Consider the following 27,943-nt stretch of genomic DNA (forward strand, 5'->3'; position numbering starts at 1 on the left):
TGCAGGCAGTAAATGTAAAAATCCTTAAACATGTAATGGCAATGTTATTACAAAACAAACTAATTAAAACATCCATCTAGCAATGCTCATGTTCTGAAGCAGACGTTATGGCAAAGCAAAACACAGTGTTATACCGCTACATCAACATTTGTTTATCTCTCTTCAATTTTAACTTCTAGCCAAAGAACGTGATCTGATTCAATCTATGTAGACTACTTCTGCTTTAGGTGATGCACGCCGAAAATTTGATACCTCGGCAACAACAACAACAACATATCCAGCGAAATCCCACAATGTGGGGTCTGGGGAGCGTAAAGTGTACGCAGACCTTACCCCTATCTCGAAAGATAGGGAGGTTGTTTCCGAAAGACCCTCGGCTCAAGAAAATTTGATACCTCGGCGAATATTTTTAATCTTGTGTCAAGAGGTCGAGGATCTAGAAATCGTCGATTGATTAGCATTCTCACCAACGCCGGGAACTTGACTAACAAAAGCTTGATAAACTGCATCTCAGGCGTTGTTCCTCCAAAGTATTCTAGCTCAACTTCCCTAAGGTAATTAAATGTCATGCCTGAGAAATGTTCTAGCTCAAGGGATTCTAGAATATGACCATCCTCTTCATCTTCACTATGAACCTAATAAAGATAACAAGAAGTCAACTCTCATATTATTGAGGATTTAAGAAGTAAGGGAAAAAAAAGCCACCAACTAAGAAAGAAAAGAAGAAAAAAGTCAAACCACTAAGAATCTCAATTTCAATATATTCTAAATATGGGAAGCTTCTTATCAAGCAAAGAGCATATGAGAGGTTATACGATTCCACCAGCATAATCTCGGACAGGTAAAATCGTTTGACACTTTTAAGATCAAAGTGAAACCTTGTTGGTTCTTCATAAGCTTCTTCAATGATCTAGGAAAAAATACCAAAATTTAAGACGAGTCAACCCAAAAGAAGTTTCGTATGCTGAAGTGCATAACAATGAAGTCATGAAGCAGCATTTACCTAGGTAGTAGAGAAGTCCCAGCGCAGGTGCTCGATAGCAGAACAAGCCTTGAAAACCTTTGCAAAATCAAGATCATCTGCCTTATCATAACATGCTAGAGATACTTTTGCTAGAAGAGGGACATTCATTAGAAAGATAGAATTTATACTGTCCGTGAAATCAAAGGATCTCAGCTTGGGGGCATTAATTTCTATAAAATTTGAAGTTTCTGAGATTTCCAGCACCAACTGCTTAAGCAATGGGCAATGAGATATTAAACTTCCGAGCAATTCAGAAGAGATTGTGACATTATATAGTTCTAGGCTAATTAACCTATCAAATCTTTGAAAGACCGATGGAGGATGTATTAAGCAATTACTAAGAGTTAGATGTCTCAGATGCGAACATGCGAAAAGTCAAGAAGACAATTTGCTATCCTCTGGAAGGTGAAGAGCAAGATGTTGAATGTCATTCTTAGATAGGAAATATACGAAGTTGTCAATCTCAGGAGAAATATCCAGATTAGTAATGTCGAGGGTAAACTTAGTAATGGGTCCTTCATGAAGGGTAGGACACTGGTAGATAATCTCCATCAATTTAATTGTGGGGTCTAGGAAATCCTCTTTTGTTATCCAACGAGATTCGTCAATCGTCACTTTGTAAGTCTACACCAGTGATACCACCATTTCTTTGATAAGATGCTTGTCCTGACAGCATCTTTCCAAGGCAAACGCATTAGAATGACATTGATAATATCAATCTGCTAAAGACGTCGAGGATTTAATTGTAGAGATATTGGGTCTCGAGGACGTGAACCCCTTCAAAATTTTAGTTATCCTTAGTTAGTCGTTATCAAAAGAATTCGTAAAACAACGATGTAGTTGGTGTTGATTATCTACTTCTTTATTTCATCTAATGTAGAGAATTGATTGTAGTCGTGTTTGATTTCGAGAAACTTTGATTTTCTAGGCTTAGGGTTAAATCAAACAATTCCGATAATCTCGGTACCATATCAATCGATTCATTTATTTTTTGAGGTTTCTAGTCTTTCAAAAATGAGGAACAATGATTATAATCATCCTTGTAAATCATCCATTATCACGAGGATGATTATAATCATCCTTGTCATCCATTATATGTCCACCTATCTGATGTATTGGGTTCATCCCTTTTCCTCGAGCTTTTTGATGGGAATGGTTACAACAGTTGGAGGAGGAATATATTAGTTGCACTTTCAGTAAGAAATAAGCTAGATTTCATCCGTGACCCTTCTACTAAGCCAAATGAAGGATCGCCTTTACTTAGGCAGTGGCAGAGATGTAATGATCTATTAGTAGCATGGTTAACAAATTCATGTACAAAAGAGATATCACGTAGTGTTCAATATTCTGAACTTGCCAAAAATATTTGGGATGAGTTAGAAGATAGATATGGCAAAGCTGATGCTGGTAGAGTGTATGAGTTGAAAAGGAGTTGGCACACATTTCCCAAGGGTCATTAGACATAACTTCATACTTCAACAGGATCAAGCAGCTCTGGGATGAAATAAATTCCATATCAGTCACTCAAATTAGGTCATGTTCTTGTGGAGCAAGGTCTGACTATCAAAAGGCTGAGGATGTGCAAAAAGTATACCAATTTTTGATGGGTTTAAACGATACCTACACTCAGAACAGAAGCAACATTTTGATGATGAAGCCATTTCCATCCATTGGAGCAGTGTACAACATTTTGCTATCTGATGATAAGCAAAGGCAAATGTCCAGTTCCACTCAATTTCCCTCCAATAGTGCTTCATTTCAGGTTGGAGTGTCTAGACATAATTTTCAGAACACAAATGCAGGAGTGTCTAGACAGAATTTTCAGAACACATATGCAGGAGTGTCTAGACAGAATTCCTAGAATTTTTAAAATTTTCAGTCTAGGGTGAATTTTGATCCATAGAAAACTAGCAATAGCAATCTCTTTTGCAAATATTGCAAAAGGTCAGGTCATGTGATGGAAAAATGCCATAGATTGCATGGTTACCCTCCAAACTTTAAGTTCACAAAGAATAATTCTAAGAAAATTGCTGCTAATGTTGAAGTAAAAGGCCAAAAATCAAACTCTATTGGTTATTCTAGGGGACAGGCATCAGACTCTGTTGGTTATTCTGGGGGACAAATGCATAATGAGTTTTCTCATGAGTATGTTACTCCAATTCATGGACTGACCAAAGAACAACGTTCACAACTTGTGATGTTGCTTCAACATACTAATCTCTTTGATAGTGATGGATCTAATACTGCACCTGCTGCCCTTCATGCTTCTGCCAACTTCGTAGGTAAGCTGCTTTCACCTAATATGTCTTTCAAAGCTTGTATGCTGTCACATGTAGATAAGTCTGTGTGGATTATTGACTCTGGGGCTTCCGACCATATGACATCTAATAAATCCCTCCTGTTCAACATTCAAACACTCCCAATTCCTTATCTAGTCTCTTTACCTAATGGCTACAAGGTTAAAGTTAATAACATTGGTTCCTTGACCTTTTCATCTGACATAACACTTCATCATGTCCTTTATGTTCCCACATTTCATTTTAATTTGATATCTGTTAACAAACTCATTACTCAACTTCACTGTATTGTCTTGTTTACCAGTACTGTGTGCATCTTTCAGGGCCCTTCTATGAAGAAGCCACTGGTGCTGGGTAATGTAGACAATGGACTCTACAAGTTCTATTCCGCTCCTATAGTCACACTCTTGAATGACACCTCTATTTCATCTGTTTTAACAACTTTGTTTCATCTGTTTTTAACAACTTTGTTCCACCTGTTTTTAGTTGTAGTAATGGTGCTACAAATGCTTTTCCTTTTCCTCCAACTTCAATTCCTGATCATGTTGCACCTACTTCTAATAACACTGGTACTTGTATTGATACTGTTGGTTTAAATGACAAGCATAAACTTGATGTTATGTGGCATTACAAACTTTGTCATGCACCTTTTTCTAAAATGAAGTGTATCTCTGATAATTCTCCTTTACTTTCCCCCAAACAATCATTTCTTGCCCTGTATGCCCATTAGCTAGGCAAACCAGACTCCCCTTTCTTGATAGCACCATACAAACTACAAAACCTTTTCAACTTGTCCACTTAGATACTTGGGGACTATACCATACACCTACAAATGGATCAAGATATTTTCTAACCTTAGTTGATGATTTTACAAGAGCTACTTGGACCCACCTCATGGGATCTAAGAGCAATGCCTTTGACTTACTAAAAGCTTTTATTTCCATGGTAGAAACACAGTTCCACACCACTGTCCAAATCATTAGAAGTGATAATGCTTTGGAATTAGGTTCCAGTTCTAGTGGTGTTTCTTTCTTCTCTGCTAAAGGCATTATTCATCAAACCTCATGTGCTCACACACCACAACAAAAAGGTATGGTTGAGAGAAAAAATAGGCATTTACTTGAAACTGCCAGGGCTCTTTTATTTCAATCTAGTTTGCCACTCAAGTTTTGGGGGGATTGCCTTCTTACTGAAACTTACCTAATTAATAGGTTTCCTTCCCTAATCAATAGGTTTCCTTCCACCTTATTGAATAACAAAACTCCTTTTGAACTTCTTTATCACAAGCCACCCTCTTACTCTCATCTCAAGGAATTTGGGTGCCTTTGTTACTCTACTATCCCTAAGATTAATAGAGACAAACTGCAGCCTAGGTCAATGCCTTGTGTTTTTCTTGGATTTCCCTTTGCTAAAAAGGGATACAAGTTGTATTCTCTTACTACCAAGACTTGCTTTATTTCCAGAGATGTGTCCTTCCTTGAACACATTTTTCCCTTTGCACTCAATACTCACAAGTCCTCTACTCCTTCCCCATCTGGGTGCCCCTTGCCTTTTTCTATCTTTGATTCTTTTCCTCTTTCTGTTTCTCTTGATACACCCCTTGTTGTTCCCCCATCTCCTGTTCATGTACGACTACCTACTGATCTTCCTTCATCCTTCAGTGATCCTACACCACCATTTCCTTCTCCTGATTTTACCTCTGCTCCTGTGCCACCTCTTCCTCCTAATCCTACTCCTATCATTCCAGCTGCCACCGTAAAAGTCTTCTAGATTCCATAAAACACCTACATATCTTCAAGGCTATATCCACTCCTTACCATCTACTTCATCTCATTCTGCCTCAGTATCTCATACTTCTGTGTCTACTTTGTCTCAGCAGCATGTTTTTGAACCACATACTTATGCTCAAACAGTGACTAATCCTGATTGGCAGCTTGCCATGAAGGTAGAGTTTGCAGCCTTTCAAGCCAATAATACTTAGCAAATTGTTGAATTTCCCCATGGTAAGAAGCCCATTGATTGTTAATGGGTTTATAAGGTTAAGTACAAAGCTGATGGGTCAATCGAGAGGTATAAAGCTAGATTAGTGGTAAGGGGGGATACTCAAGTAGAGGGTTTAGAGTTTCAGGAAACTTTTTCTCCTGTTGTGAAAATGTCTTCTATCAAAATTCTCGTTGCTATAGCTTTGAAAAAGAAATGGCCTTTGTTGCAGTTGGATGTCAACAATGCATTTTTGCATGGTGACTTGGAAGAAGAGGTTTACATGAAGCTTCCACTAGGCTTGTCTGTTTCTTCCTCTGGTTCTGCCCCTCTAGTTTGCAAGTTGCTAAAATCCCTTTATGGTCTGAGACAAGCATCCAGACAATGGTATGCTAGGTTACCTCAGTTTCTGTCTTCTTTGGGTTTTCATCACTCATTAAATGATTATTCTGTTTTTATCAAATCTTCTCCTAGTTCTACTAGCATTCTTGCAGTATATGTAGATGATATCATATTGACTGGTACTGATGTGGGTGAGTTAACAGCTTTGAAATCTTCTCTTCATGATGAATTTAAGATTAAGGATCTTGGTATTCTTAATTACTTTCTTGGCATTGAGGTTCTCAGAACACCCTCTGGACTTTTACTTCACCAGAAGAAGTTTCTACATGACATGCTTGTAAAATTCAGTTCCATTGATGTATCACCAGTAGTCTGTCCTCTTGACATTGGAAGCAAATTGAAGTTGGACCTTTGGTGACCCTCTTCCTCAACCTGAGAGGTACAGGTGCCTTGTAGGCAAGCTCAATTTTTTAACCCACACCAGGCCTGATATAGCCTTTGTTGTCCAACACCTTTCTCAGTTCATGCAAAAGCCTTGCTTGCCACATATGAAGGCTGCTCTTCACCTGCTGAGATATCTCAATGGTACTGCTGATTTTGATATTTGCTTCAATGATTCTCCTGATTTGTCTTTAACTGTCTATTGTGACAGTGATTGGGGTGCTTGTCCGGATTCTAGAAGGTCCGTTAGTGGGTATTGTGTCTTACTAGGTGGAAATTTAGTGGTTTGGAAATCCAAGAAGCAGCCTATTGTGTCCTTATCCTCTATAGAAGCTGAGTATAAGGCTATGAGTAAGGCAGTTGCAGAACTTACCTGGATTGCCAGGCTTCTATCTGATTTTGGTCTTAATCCTCCTTTATAAGTTCCTCTTCTTTGTGACAATCAGGCTGCTCTCCACATTGCCAAGAACCCTGTCTTTCATGAGCGTACTAAACATATAGAATTGGACTTTCATTTTGTGCGCACCAAGCTTCATGATGGTCTCATTCAACTGTCTCATGTTCCCACCTCTTCCCAGCTTGTGGATGTATTCACCAAGCCTTTGTCTGGTGCTGGTTATCATGGGATTCTTTGCAAGTTAGGAGTTGTTTCACCCTCCAACTTAAGGGGGATTGCTGGAGATATTGGGCTGCTTCCACAACAATCAGGTGTTGGGCCTATTGAGGCCCCTACGTGACCCGACCCACTTCAAAATTAGACTTAGTATTTTTTATTATATCAATTCATTTATTGTACTTAGTTAGTCAAGTTATCAGAAGAATGTCAGTTTACTTTCTCTCTCTAAAACAACGATGTTGTTGGTGTTGATTATCAATATATAAGTGCTTCATTTCATCTCCAAATTCAGTTGTTAACACTCTTTGTAACACCCCGAGTTTTCTGGATCTATTATGTGCATTACAATTGATTACATTTTTTCTTATAAATATCTTCTTGAGCCAATTATATAATTGAGAGACAAAGGGTTTATTCTCTATAGAGTTTAAATTAAGGAGGTGTTATGTGCAATTTTAAGAAAATAGCCTTTATATCCTAGTCATTGGGTCCATGAGATTTTTCTAGCACTAGATGAAGTCACTCTCTTTTTCTAGAAGTTACTCCATCCTTCTCCACCTCTTTTTATTTGGATGTCTTGAAAAAAAAAAAGAGACATCTTTTCATCTCTTTCTTTCATATTTCCCCTTCTTGTTCAACAACTTCAATTATTGGGGGCTTATTATTCATGCTATAGTAATAAACCCATTTCAGTAAAGGGTAAATTTGGGGCGAATATCAATTTTGAGTATGTCAAGTGTTTGGATGATGCCCTTACTCTCTTCTATCATATGGTTACCACGCAACCTTTTCCTTCTGTTGTATACTTCTCTAAAATTATTGAAGATTATGCTCAATATGAAGCACTACTCCTCCTTTTTATGGTGATGGTCCGAGGGAGACTTAAGGATGACCAATTGAGGTAGACTATTTGGAAGCTTAGATGAAGATCACATTTGCATGAGCATGTTCATTTTGCATACTTTTGGGGACTTGTACGTGATCCACGTGACACACTTAGGTATGCACTTTTGAAACTTGTTTACATGGGCCTCTACCGCTACTAAATTATTGTGAATATCTTATCAAATAAATTTCTTCTGAATGTTGAGGTATGAAATTTGCTTTTGTTTCGTAAGTAGCATCCTCCCAAAGGGGGTGCTACACTCTCCCCTGAGGAGGTATCATATAACAATAATCACTAAGACGCTGTAGAAAATAAGCAATAATACGAAGTAAGGAATCTCCAAATTATTGGGACAAAATTGCTATTCACATTTTCAAATCAACATAAAAACGAATTGAACATTTCCAACAATAATCACCAAGAACCTGTAGTTAGTAAACAATAATACGAAGCAAGGAGTGTCAAAACCATCGGAGCAGATCGGTTATTCACATGGTCAAACTAACAGAAGAAATAAAGGTGCAATCTAGTTGAAATCAATCAACTATCTCCTCTTAATATCTATGTTATAAAGATATTATAATTTGCCTTGAGATACCCATATGGTACGATAACGACTTGGATGTGTACCTATAAACAAATCCATGTAATATATCATAATATCCATTAATTCCATTCTTATAGCAAGGACACCTTTCGCCAATACTTCATAAATACATATGTGGATTAACAACAACTACGACGCCTCAGATCAAAACAAATGGGGGTCGGCTATATGAATCATCACTGACCATGTTTCTCCATTTAACCTTATCTCGTAACATCATTATACCGAATAAAAATAAGAGTAAAATGATAGTACGATAATATTATAAGTTCTCTATATTTTCACTGGCCCATAAATCTATGATAATCTAAAATGATTCACCCTTAATGTCTAATTTTTCGCTTGATTTCGAGTTTCTCCAAGATGGCGATGACAACGAGAAGAGATGCACAAGCAAGACAACAGAGAAAGAGAGAAACTTTGTTACAGTACACGCTAGACGCTAAAATTATAGAGTTGCCTAAATATGACGTATGTCAGGTCAATTTGTTTTGTGTTCTATTACCAAATTTTTTTCCCCCTAATTCCAGACATAATTTAGCAAGTTCATCACTGCAATACAAAGGAAAAAAAAAAGAGAGTAGAGAGCTTGTTTCCGATAAAAGCTCGGAAAGGAGGTACCCTTTCTGGCTAGCCTCAATCATTGGGTTTGTCAACCAACCTATCATGTTCAGACTGAGGCGTCTCGACGATGATATAGGGTGTGTTTGGTATGAAGGAAAATGGTAGAAAATGTATTTTTGAAAAAAAAATGGGTTTCTTACTTATTTCTTGTGTTTGTTAAGTAAGTAAAAATTATTATCCCTAGAGCATTTATATGTAATCTAGAAAAATATTGTAGAGGTGGGATGGGGTAAAAGTGGGGGTTCGGGGGTGTCGGGGTGGGGGCAGACAATAAACTTGGAATGTTATTTATGAAACTTGTTTTTCCTACTTCTATTAAGGAAGTCATTTCCTCATTTTTAAAAAACTTATTTTTCCAAAGGAAATATTCTCCTCGATACAAAACACATACTCCATAATCGTTGTAGTCCCCTAATGGAAAATCTATTAATTCGTGCGGCCATTTCTTCGCGTGCCGTAGTTTAGAATTGGTGTTATTTCTATTGTTTTCGGGCGTCAAGGAGGAGTTGCCCACTTATATTTTGAATGTAAGAGAAAATGTTACTGTACTAGAGTTATTGGGTCGGATTGACCTCTTTTAATTGGGTATGTATTTGGTGTTTGGTTGGTAGTGCAAAATTATTTCTAGCAAATCTTTACTAAAGATTAATAATAATGTTAGAAATAGACTATTGTGATGAAAATATTTAGTATTGAAATGGATAAAAATAACACCTATGTACTCGTTGGAGCAAGAGAATATGACCTTACAATTGATATAGAGAAAATGAGATCTCCATGAGTGATGAAGACAGTTTCTCTCTTTTAATGAAAAATGTAATTTTTGAAAAAATATTTTCGGATCTTCTTGATTGAGTTTTTTTTTTTCTTTCAAAAATTAGATAATGTCATATTCTTTTAATCTTCTAATTATAAAAACTCAACTAAGAAGATCCGATCCGACCCAATCCAAAACTCAAACCGATGGCACACTTGATCAAATTGAAATGGGGTCTTTTTTATAAAAATATAAATTAGGGCAAAATTTGTAAAAAGAAAATTAAAAAAGTTAGATGGAAAAAAAGTGTTAAAAAAGTTAGATGGAAAAAAGTAAAAAGAGGTTTTGAGGTGTTTCTCAACTTTTGAAATTTTCATGGCCAAACTCTGATTTTCAAATAAGATAAAATAAAAACATTACGGAAAAAAAAAGTGAGCAATTTTTATGACCAAAGGGCTACTAAATATCAGAAATAACATTTAACTAACACAATTGATTACTAATAAAAAGAAACTTACACAACAACATCGATTAATGTAAAAATACTTTTAACACGGAGTGACAATGTCTATCACCTAGCAAACTAATCAACAATCCATCCAGTAATGCTCAATATTTTAGGTTCATCAGAGACGAATTGCCACAGTACTTTATATTCGTAAAAAAGAGGTGGTACTTAAATTAAGGGGAAGAGAGAAGTACAAAACAGTGTAGGGTGTAGTTAAATTGGGGTGCGGGGGTGGGGGGGTGGGGTGGGGTGGGGGGGTTGGTGGAGACTAATTCCATCATTGGGTTTGTCAACAAACCCTGCATCTTCAGATCAAGGCGCCTCGACGATGATACAGAGTGTGTTTGGTATGAAGGAAATGCTAGAAATTAGTTTGTTGAAAATTAAGTGAGTTTTTTTACTCATTTCTAGTGTTTAGTAAGTAAACAAAAAAATATTATCCAAGGGCAATGATATGTAATGTAGCAAAATAGTATAGAGGTGGGATGGGGTAGGAAGTGGGTTTGAGCATGTTGGGGTGGGAGGAGACAATAAACTTGAAATGACACTTATAAAACTTATTTTCTTATTTTTATTATGGAAGTCATTTTCCTCATTTTTAAGAAATTTATTTTTCTAGAGACAATGTTTTCCTCCATACAAAACACACCCTTAATCGTAGTAGTCCTCTAATGGAAAATCTATCAAGATTCCTCCATGTTTTATGAAACCATTTGTCACGCCCCGAACCATGGCCTGGGCGAAACACGACACTCGGTGCCATACTGCATGTGACCGAGCGAACCACATGGCTTGCTGAATCATCATGAGGCATACATGAGTGAAAATATAACATGAATGTGATGGGCTTTTATAAAACATGCGAATAATACTGATTTAAAGCACAAATGCGGAAATATCGTAAATGAACCAAAATGGCTATTCGACTCTGAACATCTGACATGACATGACTGACTAGCCTAGTCTATGAAACCTCTAACATAAGTCTGAACATGAGAACATACTCGCTGGGACAAGGCCCCTAGCATACATTTGAATGCATATCTTGTCATGAAAATAAATAAATAATAAATGTCTAAGCCCCGGAAGAGATGGGGCTCACCAACAAGCTGATAAGTGTGAAGTCCTACTAGCGGAATGCGTCGTCTGTGTGAATCGGTACTTGCATTGAAATGCGAGCCCACTGAGCAATCAAGGGGACATCAACATGTTGAATGTACTAGTATATAAAACAAAATGAAATAATATGATAGTGGCGAAAATATATATATATATATATAGTAACATATTAAGTAGGGAGAAGCATTATAATGGCGACAACGTGATATCACCGCGTGGGTACGTGTGGTTGGTACCTCGAGAACAACGAGCTCCCACACCTTGCCGGGGGTATGAGATGAAAACATGACATGAAAGGATCCAATCAACATAACATGAAGGAATCGTCCTAACTGGGCGGAGCGATCCTTATCCTACGGTGGCTAACATAGTTTTAGGCTATTGGGCCTTCTCGATAATTTGTGCAACTCCCAAAAACATGAACATGATATAGTTGGCTAAGAAGCCCATGATTTTCATGAAATAACTTATGTTATTTCAAATAAATTGTAATCATGATTTCACGAAATAACTTGTAAACATGGTTTCATGAAATAACTTGTAAACATGGTTTCATGAAATAACTTGTAGGCATGTTTTGAAATGATATAACACAAACACGGTTTCATATCAAATAGCTTGTAAAACACGGGTTTGAACAATATAGTTACATAATATACTTGCATGAAAACTTGTAAAGCATGTGGAATGTTTTCTTGAAAATAACATAATGATTTATAACTTCATGTAGGAACCCATGGAATGCAAAGTATGGGTTTCATGGATTACGGACAGATTCTCAATAACCAAAATGGAATATCAAGAATACAATAATGAACTATTAAAGCAACATGGTATATCATGGCACGTGAACTTAGGGTTATCATGAGTATGGCTAAAACCCTAGTTTTCGTATAACTTCATGCTTTATGAAAGAGGTGGCGTCGGGAAAAACAAAGATTTTTCTACACGTAGATAGTAATCGTATATACTTGGTAATGCTCCAAACTTGTAATAACAATCTGATTTATGGAAGGAGAATTCCAAAGTTTAAGGCTTGAGTCATTTAAGTGGGTTTTCTTGGAAACCCTATGATAAGAACAATGATTTCATTGTTAGATTATGAGAACACATGTTAGAATTGATTTGAAAGGGCATGGATTGACTTACCTTGGTGTTTTGAATTGTTGGGAGAAGAACACCTTCGTTTTAGGGTTTGGGGAATGTGAAAAATGGAAAAAGAACTGAACAAGATGTATTTATACATAACTGCATTGGGAATTTATACTTTCAACTTATACAGTCCGTATAAAGTTATACGGTCCATATAACTTAGCCGTATTTGACCATGATCAAAATTCTAGAAACTGGAATTTCCCGAATGAGTTTCACAGACTGAATATACGGTCCGTATAACATTATAAGGCACAAATACGATGCAATATAATGTTTTAGAACTTAGCTGACTGAGAAATTTTCCACTGTGTTATACGATACAGTTATACGATCCTATAATAATACACGATCGTATAACTGGTCGTATAAATGGATTTTGTTGAGATGCAATTTATTTCTCACACTTCTCATCTGGTCTTCTAAGTCTCAAATCATGAACGTAACCTAGTTTAAAGGTACGAGGCATTATAATATCTCCTCTTTGGGAAGGTAAGTGCCCGCACGACCTAGGCTAAATGGGCCGTGACATGGAAGCCGCCCGATCTCAGACTCAGTCACCATCTTTCCCTTTTACTAACGAAAAAAAAAACGACGACCGGTCGGGTACACCAGAGGTAAAATGCGAAGGATGATTGACAAAAGCGGGTGCTCTTCTCAGCAAGTCGAACTACGTAGGCACCGGTTGGAGGCCGGGGATGTGTGGGCAAACTCAAACCCAAGAGTTGGCCGCACTCACTCCTTGTCTAGGGAAACCCCGATCACAAAAGCAAAGTCTCGGGATTTTCTGCTCAATCACGCAAAGTCTTTGATCGAGTTGAACTACGGTGGCACAGGTTCTCGTACGCCTCAAGATATGTAGGAAACCCGAAAGCCAGGGTCCGACCACACATATGTGAATTTCTTGAAGTTTGAAGGCAAGATGAGCCGGATCGGTCAAAAATTAGGGTTAGTCAAATTTCGTTGGTCAGGGATGGTCCCGCCATCCCCGAACACCAAAGGGGTGGTTGTTGACACCTAATTTTTGATCTCCCGTAATTTATTTTAAGTGCTCGGAGTCCTAGGGTAGTAAATAAAATCAGCTGCGTACCCTAAAGGGTCGGGGTAATTTTTTATGAAATTATTTGGGATAATATCTCACCCGTTTAAATTGATAAAGAAGTCTCCACGACAATTTTAAATTTTTTAGAAATTAATTATATTCGAAGAATTCTCTTTTATTATTGAAATTAATTAAAGGGGCAAGAAAACCCTCTTTGACAATCACTTGTCTCATTAATTAAATCAAGGAAAAATTAGATTAACAGATGATTTTATTCCATATTACTGTCCAAGGTATTTTGAGTAATTGAAAGAATTGACTAGTTTTACCCTTTAAATCTTGATTCTGTGTGCGTTTGTGTAGTTGATTAATTTCTCGTTTATCTAGTTAATTAATTCAAAGCAGTATCTGCAAAATGATTTTTATTTTTACTTATGAGTCATGTTTAAATTATTTTAAGTCCCAATGGACTAATAATTAGTTTTTTCTTTACTTATTTATTTACTAGTTTATTCCCCCCTGACCTTTTATGCATATATATATATATATATATATATATATATATATATATATATATATATATATATATATATATATATATAAAGAATTAGTGGCCCGGCTCGCTTTTCGGAAAATAAGGACGGAGCCTAGCCCAGTTGGAGACCCGGTCAATAAGGAGTTAAAATGGGGGAGCATTACACTCTCCCCCTCCGTCCACAAAAAAAAGACCACAGGGATACGTTTGTAAAAGAGAAGGGAGGCGGCTAGGGAGCAAAACCCTAGCGCCGCCTCCTATTTACCACCTATGCCCCGCCCCTTTTATAGTCCCATCCCATCTCAAACAACTGGTGGCGTAAAGAGAGAAGGCATAAAATTCAATGCTTCGTCTTTCTCTCCACAGAATTGGGCCAAACGAATCCTTAAAGGTACGACTCCTTCCTTTTATTTTTACCATTAATGTTGGTATGGAGAGCTTGTAAGCCGTTGATATCGTTGTTGTACCACAAGATCTGGGCCGTAGGTTTGAGTTTGTGAGTAGGACTTGCATAAATTTGCAAGTCCCACATTGGTAGTCATAGTTTTCAAAGCCATTCTGGGGTTTTATAAATAGAAACCCCCATTCATTCGAGTAAGGGGTGGGAAGCCATATATAGACTGAAAATTTGCCATTTTTAGTCTTGAGAGTTCCAAAGTCAAAAAATTTCTTTCTAATCTTAAATTTCTTTAAGTTTCGAGTTCTAAAATTCCCGTTTTTTATTGTTGTTGGTGTTTGTCTTTGGCTTTGAGTTGGGAGTTGTAGCATAAAGGCTTCCTAACCCATCGCTTGTGCCCCGGTTGCACCCACAAAAGGTAAATACCTATTATGTCATAAGATTCTAGTTAGGGTAGTGCTTTAATTTATTTTTTTATGTTGTGTTTAGCTTAGTAGTTTAGTTAATGAAGATTCTGTTCAAGGTGGCATTTTAGTTTCATTGTTTTCCTTGCTTGAATCTTGCTTATGTTGATATGTATGTGAGAGTTTGTCATGAAGGTTAAGTAGTTATGATTCTGTATGCTTAGTTCCTGTTTGATGTGATATTTAGGTAGCATAATTGTGTGGTCTATGAGTGTGAGTTAGTGTATTAGCTAGTGATCCTTTATATATCTTGGTTCTGCTTGCACAATATCTGGTTAAGGTGTGTGTATGGTCTAGGATAAGATGTCCAAGTCAATATGTTTGGTTCACTCCTTTTCTTCTTAGTCTTGGTGTCCACATTGTGCCTAGTCCATGTAATTGCATGTGGTTTAAAACAGGTCAAACCTGATGTACTTGTTGAGATTTCCCTTTGATCTTGTCTGCATTTTTACTCAATTAGGGAGTCTCATATGAGTTATAGAATAATTTCTAATCTGATTAGATTGCTTTGACTTAACTTCTTAGTCTGGATCTTTGTTCATGCTTTGCGCAACTAGTGTATTCCTTTTTTCTAGCACCTAACATGCGCTAGAATACTAAGCTAATGAACCTGCCTCATTTATATTTCCATTTAGTTTCCCTACTTGTGCCCTTGGCTGTTCAGTTTTGATTAAAGACCTTTGAAGGTATTTTGAGACCATAGTCTGAGTTAAGAGAGTTTGTCTAATGTGGATTTTTTTTTTTTTTGGATTTTCATATCTTATCATAACTGTCTAAATACTTTCAATTGTTCCATGTAAGGGTCTAGGTTGTGGCTCATGCTAGTGTATTGCTTAGTGCAAGTTCTGTGTTGTGAATTAAGGTCAAGATGGGTCTGATAAAGGCATGAATGGTCTGGTCCTGTGTATCCCATCTAATAAATTAGCTTCATGAGGCTAGTTTGAAGTCACAAGCTCATTAAGTAACCTGATTTGCCTTGTGTCCTGTTATTTCTCAGTGAGAGTTTGTCTGGTGGGGATTGATAAGGGGAAGGGCCAAGAGGTTTGTACGAAGTAGGTTACCCAATCTGGTGATTGCTTGTCTTATGTGGTAATATGTTGGTTGGGAGTTTGATAGCTTGAACCCAGTTGGTCATAATTTGTCTTGCTTGATCACATGTGTCATGGGATGAGTGAGGTCCTATCATGTCAGAAGCTTGCTAGGCTGAGTCAAGTTTGCTTATTGTTTGATCTGTGTGATTATATGTTAGCTAGGAGTTTGATGACTTGAACCAGTGGATCATGGTCTATCCTGCTTAATCACAAGTGTCATTAGAAAGTTAAGCTTACCTATGTGTGAACCGAACATGATTCTTTGCTTGTTTAATGTGGTTATGTGTCAAAAAATGGTAAAGACTCATCATGTTGAGCCTCAGCCTGTTTGCTAATGTCCTACGTGGTCATATACTTGTTGGAGAGGTTGAAAAGTCTAAGTAGAATTGGGCTCAGTCTAGGTATCACATTGCCTTCCCTCAAATGATTTGGTTAGTTTGAAAGCTTGAAGTAGTCATGTGCTGGACCTGGTCAGACCATGTTTGTTCTCTAATGGTGTTTTAATTCCAAAACTGGTAAATGTCCTGTCTCTTTGTGGATTCCTACTTATTGTACTTGGCAATTTGTTTGGCCTGATTCTCGTTGTCTCACCTAAACCCTATCTATTTGATAAAACTTGGCATTTTGGGGCTGTAATGTATATTGAAACAAAGGTTTTAAAATGGGGCTGATTCTGGGGTGAAGAGCTTTAAATTGAACAAGATGTCTCACTTGGTTGTAACTTATATTTGGTTGTTTCTATTTATGGTAAAAATATGGAAATCTATTAGACTGCTCCTGAGTCGGACATGTGGGTTGAGTGGCTATGATGTGATTAAGTCTAAAAGATTTTTATAAAGGTTGGTATATCAAGCTAGGTTCAGGACAACTTTAAGTGGCCTATGTTTAAGTTAAAGTAGGGGAGGCAAATCACCTAGTCCAACAGGTTGGCTCAGGGGAGTAATCATTATGTGCTTGTTCTCACCTAGCAGATGGAATAGGGCTTTTGATAAAAGAGACATAGAAAGGATTTTAGTGTTGATGGTGTTGGCTAGGAATGTATGCATGTGTGGGGTCCATGAGCCAGGTCTATGTGCAGGAAAACCTTTTCTTTAAGAACTTGCCACCTAGTTACAATGATAGTTTATATAAAAGATAAAAGAAAGAAGGATGATAAGATCTCTGGTATTTTTGTTGCAAATGTTGCCTAAACTTGTCCTTGTGAGGTCTGTTCCTGGAAACTGTGGTGTTTTCCTTGACATTAAGAGGTGAGTTTCCTTTAAAGAAAGTGGTAATAAGGCTCAATTGTAGTGGGGAAATTTGTTGATTGTTTCCTTGTGTTGTTTGATCTTGATAAACAGAAGGTGTATGCTTTTTCCTTTGAACTGTGAGGTGATCAAAACAAAGGATTTTCTCTATAATCTTGGGTTTAGTTTGAAGTTGTTAGGGAAAACTAGTCTGTTCCCATCTGTCGTATGTCTATGAAATACTTGTTCCCAGTGCATCGTGTCTTAACTTGATAACCAAGGTTACTTATATAACCTGGACATAGTCTTAGGATTTAACCAACCAGTTATTGTGTGCTTCATGTTATAAAGGGGGTCTTTTCCCAGTATTAGCATTTGGATTTGATAACAAAGGTCTCTAAAACTTGAACCTAGTCCTCATGAATCAGTTAGTTTGCTATTGCTTGGTGTGTATTTATGAGAGGCATGTTCCCAGTATTTATAACTTTGACCACAAAGAGTCTTTAGACTTGGACCAGAGCTGCATGAGTTTGTTAAAGGGAAGTTATGATAGGGTTAGATGTTTGTGAATCTGCCTAGGGCCCCTGGTATTGTTCTTTGGACGATTAAGGTAAGGGCATTAGGATGGGGGAAAGGGTTTTAGGAGAGGAAAAAGTGAACCTGGGCATGAACTGGAGGTAGTGACCAGTGGGGCCCAAGATCCCTTTTTGCTAAAAGGAGACTCAGGAAAAGGAGATGGGGAGGTGATGACCCCACCCTATCCTGTTTCCCTTTCAGGAGCCTGAAACTCTTACTTCCATTTTCTTGGACCTTCCCCTCATGATCCTGGGACTCACAAAGGCCTCAGGTAGGGGAGAACAACTTAACCATATCTAATAGGGAAGGAAAGATACACCTAGAACCAAATAAGCTACTGCAAATACTTGCCAAGTCTGAGTGTCATGTGTTCCCTACCTTGCTCTTTTCTTTGAAATCCTTTTTGTCTGAAAGGTTTGTAGGTTCCTGAGCCTTGTTTGTTTGAAATTGGTTGTGTGAAAAAGGAAATAGGGATGATGGTTATGTAAGCCTGAGTTCATTTGTGAGGAATTGGAAGCCAAATGTGCTACGTGTATGTCATTTGCTTTGCTGTTGGCTATATGCCCTTGTCTATTTTTCTAATTTACTTCATTTCTGACTGATGTTTAAAACTTGCCACTTGGTATGTTTGGGTTAGGTTTGTCCCTTGTATGATATTTGGTCTCTTTATTTTGCCAAAATTGTGATCACACTATCAATTCATTTCTTGCTTTTCCCTTCTCCCTCTTCTGTTATTTGGGAAAACTTTGGATTAGTCTAAAATATGTTAAAGGAACGCCTCTCTTTTTAGGAATCAGAGTTATTGACAGATTGTTTACATTGGCTTGTCCATTGAGATTTCCCTCCCCTTAGTAAAGTTCTTTCAAAGTTCACTTGTCTATTAATTCAGGTTTTTAGCTTTATGTATCAGTCTGTGTTGTGTTAACAAAGAGGAGTAGTATTAAGGGGTGCCAGCTCTGAATATATATTCTAAAAAGTTTTAAAGTTGGCGATGAGCCTTGGGCCATCTATGGGGTCCTTCTGGATTTTTTTCTCTTTCGCTCCTCTAAAAAAACTGAGTTTTTTGATTATGTACTTGTTTGAGAGCAAGTATTAGAATGAGTCTTATTAGGTTTTCCCTGGGGGAAGGCTCCCCCCAACCCACGTGAGTCCCGTCCTGCCCGCTCCTTGAACTAGAACTCGGAAACCAGGACACAACTATAAGAGAGTAGCTGCCAAAACAAGCTCCCTAAGGTCGCACCTAAGATCCGAAGGAATCGCTTGAGAACTAACTGCATACCTGAAGTTAGCTTGTGTGCGCATAGCCTTATCTTATCTTTGAATACTTCCTTTAGGAGCTAGAAAGATGTTATTTGTATGGTCCGTTCTAGTGACAACATTTCCATTCTATTGTATTTATGTAGGAGCCGTTGTTTTTCTTTGTTTGCCGGATTGGTACGCTTTCTTTTCTAAAAACCCTTCTCTCATAGATCGTTACAATTCAGGCCATTTACGATCGTTTAAAGGGCCTTATATTATAAAGTCTAAAGAAAGTCAAGATTGTTCTTGCGGAGAAAATCCTCTTGCTGCTTTTAATTATTGAGCAAGTCGGTCTAGCTTCTTACTCTTTCACCTTTCAAAGAAGTCGAAATAGAAAGGGGTAGGAAAGATCCCGTCTACCTTATTCAAGTTGCGGATCTCCTTCATTAGCTTTGAGTCCATTGTTGTTCTTCTGGTTCTCCTTTAAAAGGGGTCGTGGGGGAAAAGCCCCAGCCCCCCTACATGCATTAAGCGACGACGGCTCAAACAAAGCAAACCATTTCTCATAAGAGAATAGAAAATCACAAGAAAGATTTGCTAAAAAGTGACTAGAAAAGAGGCGGTCGAGAAGGAATGAGTGGAAACTATGTTGATTGAGTGCCACCGTTGGAACCAATGAAGCAAATGATTGACCATCATATCATTCGACGAAACAGAAAATACCAAAAAGTTCAAATTCACAGCTAATAACATTGATTCAATTGGCATTGACATAATAGGAATATTTCGTCTATGAAGGAGGATTCCCCGAATACCTAAAATAGAGATAATCATAGAAAATGTGAAATATTTGATAGGATCCATTTCGGGAACGTAGAATGTAAGAGAAATTCAAATGTGAAACAATAAGTCAGCTCTTCTACTTGAAATATCCTTCAATTATGGAAGAACTATGATTTTGGATACTCATATCCCTCGCCCCATCGTGCTTCGCCGATTGTTGTGCTCGTGTCAACTAAGCCTTCAAGTGCCTATAATGCACCCTGGGGGCATTGGGTTTGTTGGCATTATAGGCGCCTTTGTTGGCGAAGCGTTCAATAAGAATTTCGACCATCTCACTTGGTGATGGGAGGTCACCCAAGTTGCGGTGCCACAACCTTCGAACGAGGCGTGCCTTCTCCGATTCAATCGGGGGCTAATCTATTGGCCAAGCGATTTTTTTGTTCTTGAACCTTGGCCAATTCAAGTTGATCCAAGGCTCTTCCGGTCTCGGACCGATCCCCCCGGCTCTTCTTCAGTCGCGGGAAGGCTTAGTTCTGTCGAAGAGCTAACACCACTTCCAGCGTCTCCGCCGTAAAGAGGAATGCCCTCCATTAAAGAAAGGAGCCAATCGAGAAACTTTTAGAGTCGAGTTTACGCTCTTTCCTCCTCTTTCGAGAAGCTTTTCATAGCCGTAGTCGTACTCAAGTACCATTGCAGGGGAATCCACTTCTGAGATGGAGTGAATCTTGGGATGCATATGCTCTTTTCAGGGTTGAAGGAAGAAGTAAGCGCAGCTATTAGACTTCTTTGTGGTATGGCGGCGCGTGGCAAAGAAAGAAGCAGCTCACTTTGCTTTATCGAGAAAGGAGCGAAGAAGAAAGGGGTGACTATACGGAAATGAAACTAGTAAAGTAAGATGCCGGAACTCTTGCTTTCGTCTTGTCTTTACTCTTCCTCCCATCCTCTCGTCGCCTGTCCGCTCATCTCTGATACCCGAATCTCCTTTTGTTTGAAGTTTATTAGACATGAATGAACCCGAACAGACGTACCCGCTGCTTTTGCTTTCTGTCATATGGGTTCAGTTTCATAATGTTATTACCGGACTCCAGGTGAATGCTCTCAATTGAACTAGTGTGATCAACTGTTGTCTCCTCTGGGCAGTTGGTCTTTGAACCTTAATAAACAAGTAGGGTAGGCTTCCTTAACATGGAAATCTGGGACCTATTTTCCCCATTTATGAGAAGTCCTGGATGGAGTGATTGACTAGAAAGAGACCAGTTGCTGTTTGGCTATAAAATCCCTTGAACCTGTTTTGGCATATCTGGAGTGTTTTAGTTTATTCCTTCTTTTCTTTGTGATTACCTTAACTAGCCCATGGTCTTGAGAGATCACCATTTGTGTTCCTTTTATGGCAGTTGTATACATTAACATTAATTATGGAGCTGGATTTTCCCTCGTTTTCGCTTATATTTGCTGGTTATCTAGTCTCATTTAATGTGCTGTTACTATTTTTGTATCAATGTCTCCCTTTAGAGTGTGGCATTTAGCTGTTTTTTTTATATGAGTTTGCTTGAAATAAGTTGCTGCTCCCAAGTTCCATACTCCCTTTTCCTCTTGTTTAGAGGCACTGGTTGGAGCTAAGCTATGGTAGTTTGGAGTCGTCCAGGCCTTCTTGGTGTTAGCCATGCCTGGGGTTCTTAGAAGCCCCTTGGAACTTGTGCGACATCAAGGGTAAAAGACCTGGACTCAGTCCCCATGCCATTGCGAAATTCCCAACTAATGCAAACCCATTCAAGGAGAAGGGGGCAAGTATAGAACAATGTGGGTACCTTTTGTGTTTTCATATATACCATGCATAGTCTTTATTATTTTAGTGATAAGTTCAGTGTTTATAAACTAATCGGGTCCCTTTTTTCTTTTCCCTCCTCTACTTGCATGGCCATTCGGGTCAAGACCAGCCTCCTGTTGGGCCAAAGGCCCAATAAGATCTCTATGCAATTAAGATCGAGTTCGAGAAGGAAAAAAATAATAATACCAAGGCACACAGAAGGCCCAACCATGGGTGAAAATGGCACTAGGGGCTTGGTACGCCCCATGTTTAAATTTATTTCCATATATGTATGATCCTATGTGTATGTAATTATGTGTATTCAACTCATATTATACTGGAAAATACTTATGATTGGAATTAGACACCTTAGGACAAGAGTTCATATGCCCTTTAGTCGACTTTAGGTCCCCGTACGCAACTTTCGAAAACCACGGTCTCAAACATAATGCCTTTTACAACTAAAGTATAAAATCAAGGTCTTTTCAAAACTGCCTTCAAAGAAAAATGAATCACCATTAATTTCTAAGTTTGAATGGCAATCCCGTTCTTATATAATAGAAGTACTTTCACAAAAGATGAGTTAATTAACTTAATGACTGAATTTCCAAAAAAAATGAGTTTTGTTTTTAGTAGAATAATGTGAAGCAATTGGCTTTAACTTGTATTAATAAGTGGCAAATCTTTTTTTGAAAATATTGGATCAAGTTTTTAACTCAAACAAAAACCAGATTTTTCCTACCAAGATATGAAAACTCATTTCTGGAAAACAGAAAACAAGTGAAGGATTTTTAGCACAAACACTATTTTGGCCCAAAGTCGGCCCAAATTAGCTTATATTTTCAGGTGGGATATATTCGTTCAAATATAAAACCCTTTTATAAACGTTAAAAGAACCTACGCATAATATAAAGTTCCGAATAAGACTGAGACGTACCAATATGAGTCAACCCAAGCCCCAGTGTATGAGTACAAAATAAATAACTTATAAAATAATAGCTTTTCTTTTGCTCTTCTTTATAAACTTATACTTATTCCTTATATATATAAAAGGAAACTATTTACACTCAGATATAATAAATCCAAAACTATGATACCCTGTAAATAAAGGGGATATACTCAAATTCTTCCAAAAAAATGTGATATGCAAAAACCTCTCTATGACAGTTCTTTTTACGGGAAAACAAACACAAAATAAGTAGTTTAAAAAAATACTCATACACTGGAATTCGAAGGTCAACCGTATAGTATGGATCCTTAATACTGGGGTGCCTAATACCTTCCCCAGGGGATCATCAGAACCCTTACCTAGAACTCTGGATTACGAAGGTTTTTTCACGGTATTTAAATAAACCCTTCAAAACCGATTTTCCTAATTTCCTAAAAATTAGGTGGCGTCTCTTTTTCGCTCTTTCGTAGTAGCCTTTTTACGCACTAAACCCGCATGAAAAAGTGAACCGTCACAAGTACTGCTCTAACTATATGATCTAGAGTATGAAAGAAGTGAGACAATCCTGAATGTCTTTGTGGTCAACTGTTTATATGTGTGGGGCACTCACACATATAAAAGGGACCACACTAGACACAGTTTCATAGACTCCCTAAGACACTTGAACCTAGGGCTCTGATACCAAGCTTTGTCACGCCCCGAACCATGGCTTGGGCGAAACATGGCACTCGGTGCCATACTACATGTGACCGAGCGAACCACATGGCTTGCTGAATCATCATGAGGCATACATGAGCGGAAATATAACATGAATGTGATGAACTTTTATAAAACATGCGAATCATAACATTAATAAAATACTGATTTAAAACACAAATGCGAAAATATCGTAAATGAACCAAAATGGCTATCCGACTCTGAACATCTGACATGACATGACTGATTAGCCTAGTCTATGAAGCCTCTAACATAAGTCTGAACATGAAAACATACTCACTAGGACAAGGCCCCCAGCATATCTTTAAATGCATATCTTGTCATGAAAATAAATAAATAATAAATGTCTAAGCTCCGGAGGAGATGGGGCTCACCAACAAGCTAATAAGTGCGAAGTCCTACTAAGAAGATGCATCGTCCTGTAAATCAGTACCTGCATCATGAAATGCAGGCCTCCGAGCAATAAAAAGGGATGTTAGCACGTTGAATGTACTGGTATGTAAAGCAATTGAATGAAATGATATGGGACATGAAATAACATGACTAAGAAGTAAAAATTGAAAACCTGGACATGAGCATGATATATATAGTAAAATATATTAAGTAGGGAGAGCATTGCATAAACCAACAACATGATATCACCACGTGGGTATGTGGAGTTTGGTACCTAGCTGGACCAGCAGAGCTCCCACACCTTGCCAGGGGTATGAGATGAAAACATAACATGAAAGGATCCAATCAATACAACATAAGCAATCCTTATCCTACGATGGCTAACGTAGTTTCAGGCTATCTGAGCCTTCTCGGTAATTTGTGCAACTCCCAAAAACATGAACTTGATATAGTTGGCTAAGAAGCCCATGATTTTTGTGAAATAACTTGTGAATAACTTGTAATCATGATTTCATGAAATAACTTGTAAACATGATTTCATGAAATAACTTGTAGGCATGTTTTGAAATGATATAACACAAACACGGTTTCATATCAAATAGCTTGTAAAACACGGGTTTGAACAATATAGTTACATAATATACTTGCATGAAAACGTGTAAAGCATGTGGAGTGTTTTCTTGAAAATAACATAATGATTTATAACTTGCATGTAGGAACCCATGGAATGAAACCTATGGGTTTCATGGATTACAGATAGATTCTCAATAACCAAAATGGAATATCAAGAACACAATAACGAACTATTAAAGCAACATGTTATGTCATGGCACGTGAGAATTCCAAGGTTTAAGTCTTGCGTCCTTTAAATGGGTTTTCTTGAAAACCTTATGTTAAGAACAATGATTTTATCGTTAGATTATGAGAACACATGTTAGAATTGATTTGGAAGGGCTTGGATTGGCTTACCTTGGTGTTTAGGATTGTTGGGAGAAGAACACCTTCGTTCTAGGGCTTGGGGAATGTGAAAAATGGAAAAAGAACTGAACATGATGTATTTATACATAACTGCATCGGGAATTTATATGATCAACTTATACAGTCCATCTAACTTGGCCGTATTTGACAATGATCAAAATCCTAGAAACTGGAATTTCCCAAATGAGTTTCACGGATTGAATATACTATCCGTATAATATTATACTGACACAAGTACGGTTCGTATAATGTTTTAGAACTTGGCAGAGACTGAAATTTTTCCACCTGTGTTATACGTGTTATATTAATAATACACGGTCCGTATAACTGGTCGTATAAATGAGATTTTGCTGAACTGAGATGAATTTATTTCTCACACTTCTCATCTGGTCTTCTAAGTCTCAAATCATGAACGTAATCTAGTTTAAAGGTACGAGGCGTTACACCATTCCTTCACGTGTCATAGTTTAGAATTGGTGCTATTGCTATTGTTTAGAGGCGTCAAGAATGAGTTGCCCACTTATATTTTGAATGTAAAAGAAAACGTTATTGTACTAGACTTCTGTGAAGAAGTTATTGGGTCGGGTTGGCCCTCTTTTAATCGGGTTTGTATTTGATGTATGGTTGGTAGTGCAAAATATTTTCTATCAAATCTTTATTAAAGATTAATAATAATGTTAGAGATTAGACTGTTTTGATGAAAATGTTTAGTATTGAAGTTGATAAATTGTGTTCTCATTGGAACAAGAGATTATATGAACTTACAGTTGGAATAGTTGTAAACAATAATGACTATAGTCCTTGAGTGAAAGAAGGCAATTTCTCCCTTTTAATGAAAAATTTAATTCTTGAAAAATATTTTTTGATACCTTTTTTTTTTTTTTTTTGAAATTGGTAATATTGGTATTGATAGCACTACGGCAGTGCTGAAGCCATATTTACAGAGGAGAAGTCCCATGACCAACAAAAATCCTAAACAACAGTTACGATTGCCCTATAAAATCTATTAAGGAAACCTCCTCCTCTAAGTAGCATTCTTTACACCAAAAGTGAAACAAAAGTAGACACTTCATCTTAATGTACTGCACATGATTACCCCTATCATCAAAAACCCTAGAGTTTCTCTCTTTTCAAATTGTCCTCCAAATACAAGCAGGAACCAATCTCCCCCATTTCTTCTGTCTAACTGAAACTCCCAAACTGTTCAGACTCTTAGCGGATCAACAGTGTTTGTAGGCACACACCATTTGATCCCCACAATATTGAGAAAGAACTTCCACAGCTGAATAGTGAAAGAACAATGAAGAAACAGATGGCTATTAGTTTCTGTGTAAGATTCACAAAACAAACATCTGGAGCATACTAACCTTTCTCGAGTCAAAACTGCCTGGCTAGCCACTAACTAGGTGCAACATAGAACCTTTGTAGGAGCATTAGTCTTCCAGATAAACTTCCATGGCTAGTCGACTATCCGATAAGCATAGTCGCTGATTATTAAATAGGCGATTTGACCGTGAAGGCCCCATCTTTGCTTGTATTCCAAAGCGACTTATCCTCTGCTTCTGATAACCCTTGGAAGACTTCCAAGGTCTTAAAAAACTCCACTACTCTTTCAATTTCCCAATCATTTGGAGCCCTCCTAAATGTAATATTTCATCCTTGCCATCCCTTAGATGTAGATAAATACCTAATTATCAGAAATAACATTAAGTATCACAATTAATTACCAGTAAAAAGAAGCTTACACAACAATGTCGATTAATGTAAAAATACTTTTAACATGTAATGACAATGTTATCACCGAACAAACTAATCAAAAAATCCATCCAAAAATGCTCATATACTTAAATAGATATTTCTATCCGTTCAATTTTAACTTTCAAAATATTTCTGCCAAAGATCATGTTATGTTGACTACTTCTACTTTAGGTGATGCATGCCAAAATTTTGACAGCTTAGTGAATGCATCTGGTCATGCATCAAGAGGTTCAAGCCATGTATCAATTAGTATTCTCACCAATATTGGGGATTTGGCTAAGAGAAGCTTGACAAGCTGCATCTCAGGTGTTGTTCCTCCAAAGCGTTCTAGCCTAACTTCCTTAAGGTGATTAAATGTCACATCTGAGAAACGTTCGAGTTCAAGGGATTCTAGAATACCACTATCATATTCATTTTCAACCTAAGAAAGATAACAAGAAGTCAATTCTCAGATTATTGAGGATATTCTAAGTACGAAAATAAAAACACTAAATAAGAAAGAAAGAAAAGTCAAAGTACTATGAACTTGTATTTCGAGATACTCTAAATGTGGGAAGCTTCTTATTATGCAAAGAGCACATGAGAGCTTATATGATTCCACCAGCATAAGAAAGGTAGGTGAAAATACTTAACACAATTAACGTTAAAGGGAAGACGTGTCGCTACTTCATCTTTATCTGGTTCTTCAAGCTCTAACTATGTAAAAGATACCAGAATGCAAGATGAGTTAGCCCAAAAGAAATTCCATCTGTTAAATTGGATAACAATGAAGTAATGAAGAATTATCTACCTCAAGAAAACTGAAGTTCAAGAATGGTCCCTCGAGAGCAGTACAAGACTCAAAAAACTTTGCAAAACCAAAATGGTCTGCCTCCATAGATGAACTGTCGTCACAGTAAAGACATGCTTTTGCCAGGAGAGGGACATTCGCTAGACAGATAGAACTTATACTGCCTGTGAAACAAAGGATCTCAGCTTGGGGGCATTAATTTCTATTATATTTGAAACTTCAGAGATTTCCAGCACCAACTTCTCAAGCAACGGGCAATGAGATATTAAACTTCCGAGCAATTCAGAAGAGATTGTGACATTACGTAGTTTTAGGATAATTAACCTATCAAATCCTTAAAAGATCGATGGAGGATGTATTAAGCAATTACTAAGAGTTAGATGCCTCAGATGCGAACATGTGAAAAGTGAAGAAGGCAAGCTATACAGTTTACCCCCTGGAAGCCGAAGAACAAGCTGTTGAATGTCATTCTTAGAAAGGAAATGAATGAAGTTGTCAATCTTAGGACAACTTTCAGAGAAGCAATGTCGAGGGTAAACTTAGTAATGGGTCCTTCATGAAGGATCAAAAGCTGGTAGATAATCTTTGTAAATTTAACTGTAGGGTATAGCATATCCTTTTGTGTTTCCCAAAGAGATCTATCAAACGTCAGCTCTGTAATTCTATACCAGTGATACCTCCATTTCTTTGATACGATGCTTGTCCTCACAACATCTTTACAAGGCAAACACATCAGAATGATATCAATTACGTTATCAGAAATTTTGCTAAGGAATTCAGGAGGTAAATTTCGACAATGCTTTATTCCCTTAGGAGACATCACATAAAACTAATCACCAAGAACC

General features: G+C 37.5%; 1 pseudogene; it reads right to left on the bottom strand.

Annotated features, from left to right (window-relative positions):
- Nucleotides 1-27,943, bottom strand: LOC132059522 (F-box/FBD/LRR-repeat protein At1g13570-like; annotated as a pseudogene).

This window comes from Lycium ferocissimum, chromosome 6 (genome assembly GCF_029784015.1).
Source record: "Lycium ferocissimum isolate CSIRO_LF1 chromosome 6, AGI_CSIRO_Lferr_CH_V1, whole genome shotgun sequence".
In the NCBI taxonomy this organism is placed as follows: domain Eukaryota; kingdom Viridiplantae; phylum Streptophyta; class Magnoliopsida; order Solanales; family Solanaceae; genus Lycium; species Lycium ferocissimum.